Here is a 3,347-nt window from a genome sequence, read left to right as displayed (position 1 = left end):
TGATATTGAAGTAAAGATAAAAAAAAAAGTTTTTAGATCAGGATGAAGTCCAGAAATTACACCTCCACATACATGAACAAATTATATTTTTTACAAGGAAGCAGTGCCATTGAGCATTTTTACCCTTTCTTGTCTGTAGCCATGCCGCTGTAAATGTGCCTGATCTCAGATGATTTTGGAAGCTAAGTCGGGTTAATGCTTGGATGGGAGAAATGATAGCCTTTCTCATATAGCCATATACCACAATTGATATTGGAGCTATTCAACATGTCTATTGTGGTCATGGCTTCACAGATGTGAAAACATCAAATGGTATGCTTTCATTAATACACATATTTATATGACAATTATAATATAACAGATTTGTTTAAAAATGGGCAAAGGAAACTACTGTTGCTGATGAAAGTGTTTTTGACCTAGAGTATGGAGATGTGTGTCCAACTGTAAAGAATCTATGGTGCTGTCCCTCCCTGGTGACACAGCGGGTTAAAGCAAAGCACTGCAAGCAAATCGCAGCCACTTTTGTGGGAGTTCGATCCCTGGCCAGGAGGTGACCCACATGGCGAGGCAGCCCTCTCCTGTCTTGCCTGCTGCTCCCCTCAGCAGTGTACTTCGTTCGTCAATCTGCCTGTTCTGCTCCTCACTCTGTCTCTGGTGAATTCTCTCACTGCACCTGCACCTCTGGCCTGTACCCCAGTTCTGTAAGCATAAATAGATAAAGCTTAAAAAAAAATCTATGATGGAAGACTATGAAAAGTCCCTGATGGATTTGGTGTGTGATCCTATACCTCTAAAGGGCATGATCATATACCTCTAAACCTTTTATAGTGCCATAAACCAGAGTACTTCAAGTTTTTTTTTTTTTTGCAGCTGTATTTGTTATCTATTTTTTAGTATTTCGTTTTTTTATTAATAATATAACAGTTTATTTTTACTTCATTTTGTACATACTTCAAGTTTTTTTAAAAAAAATTTCATGTACAGACCTACAGTAACAAAAAGACCATGATATTAAAGTAAATATAAAAAGTGATGTGTGGAACAAAGAACAGAAATTAAATCCACAGATAGATAACTAAACAACAAATAAATAAATAATTTTAGATATTATAAATAACTAAATTTAAGTTATCTAAATTTAGGATTACAACGGGTGATTTTTTTGTACATTAACTATAATGCAGTAAAACTGTTAAAACATTACAGCAAGTGCTGACTTAATGTTGCTATCAAAGGTTCTTGAAAAGGGCAACTTTGAAAGACATGACTCATCAGGAAATCAATTCTACCATAGATTAACTGAAGTAAACACAACTTAAGTTTCTATGGTGTATTTTTGGTCACAAAAACATCACCTAACTTTTAAATAGAAACAAAAAAAATGCTTCTAATATTAAATAATAGTTGGTATTCTTTCATTCATTCCACCTCGCTAATTCCAATTCAGGGGCCTGGGAGACTGGACCATATCCTGCTGGCACAAGGCAGGCCCAAACCTGGACAGGACCGCCTTCCATCACAAGGTGCACACCCGCACCAAGCCTGCGCATGTGTGCACGTGCACACGCGCACACTACCTCGGACTGGAACATTTGCACATGACAGTGAACCTCACGCGAACATCTTTGGAAAGAGGTAGGAAACCAGAGCACCCAGAGAAAATCCACATTCTTGGGGAGAAATACAGGCTCCACACAGACAATGACCCAAGCCTGAAATCTATTTATTTTGTTGTTCTCATCAATATCATAATGAAACTTAAATGAAACCAGTTTATTTCAGGACCTACTGTATTTAAGTTTTTTTAAACATTTTTCTTGGTGATTTAGTCGGCAGGGTTATATCATTGGCTTCAGGTGATGTGATAGAAAGATCAGTCCAATGAGAGAAGAAAGGTTTTGAAGAAACAATGTTCAGAATGGCACATTAGAAAAACACATAAAGCTTTCCAGCAACATTTAGAGCCTAGATGAAGCACCTAAAAAGTACAACATAAATGATGCAAACATTCATTTATACAATTAATACTTGTATTAATTAAAAGTGCCTATGTAACAAGCAATCTGTTAGAGACACAGCTTAATTTCAGTTATTAATTCCTGGTTTATTCACTTATTTACCAGAATATTCCCTTTAGTATTCCTCAAATTGATGTTATAGTATCAAAGCTGTGTATACCAAATATATCTTTATAAGTGTCTGTCTATATATATATATATAGATAGATAGATAGATATAAAATTAAGAAAACATATTAAACAAGACATGACACACAAAAGAGGACAAGGCAAAATATTAACTTTCATGGGAGTAGATTGGTGCCCACAACTTTAACTAAGAGATAAAACTGACCATCACCATTCACATGAATAAATATAGTATGCCAACTGATAGAATACACTGATAAAGCTATAATATACTTTGTGGTATTCCTGGAAAGAAGGGGAAAAAAAGCATAAACTGAATCTATTCATGAGAATAGGAAATCAGGCCAACTCAAATGAGGACACTGCAGTAATGGCCTTTTATTTTTTAAACTGTGATAGCCACACAAAACAGTAAGCCTGAGGGTTTTTAATTCAGAATGATGTAGATAAAAGTAAAAAAGAAAAACAAAACACAACTAATTATAATGCATAGAATTAGACTGGACAGTGCAATGGAAAGTAATAGATTCTCCATAAATGACAGTGTTGAGATAATTCACCACATTTGAATACAGCTTATAAATGAGATACATAAGAGTATTGTATTAGTGTTAATTTCTGATTTTGGTAATTGTACTGTGTTTATGCCACAAGATGAACTTGTTCTCAAGAAGTTACACTGGAGTATTTAGGGGTTAAAGGATGTGTTTGAAACTTACCCTCAAATAGCTTATAAAAATATACTGATTTATGCATGTGGTGGTGGTGGGGGGGTGTGTGTGTAAGGAGGAGACAGAAAGCCAGCAGGAGGGAGAAATGAAAGTGGAGAAAGAGAGAACAAACAGGCAAATGCTGACAGAGGTAGTTGGGTAAAAGATAAATGTGAGTTTGTTGGACTGGTCTTACCCTTTTTTGTACATTTCCAATTGTTTCAAAATGAAAAGTCCCTCCCTCACAAAAAGGGAGGCTTCTGAATACCGTGATAGCAATCGTTAGTTGTCTGAGCACAGACACTGCATCATCTCTGAATGTAAGGCACTGAGTTGAACCATCACTGAACCCACCAACCTTCTAGCAAGCAACATGGCAAATATTAATCAAGCTGACACGTTCTTAGCAATCTCTGGGCACAAGGAGGACTAACAGGAGCTAACCATCTTCAAAGTTCCTCGTCTGTGGTTTGCTCTTTCAAGTATGTGA

This window comes from Condylura cristata, unplaced genomic scaffold (assembly GCF_000260355.1).
Source record: "Condylura cristata isolate star-nosed mole 26May11 unplaced genomic scaffold, ConCri1.0 scaffold00027, whole genome shotgun sequence".
Taxonomy (NCBI): domain Eukaryota; kingdom Metazoa; phylum Chordata; class Mammalia; order Eulipotyphla; family Talpidae; genus Condylura; species Condylura cristata.
Note: the sequence above shows the minus strand (reverse complement) of the source record.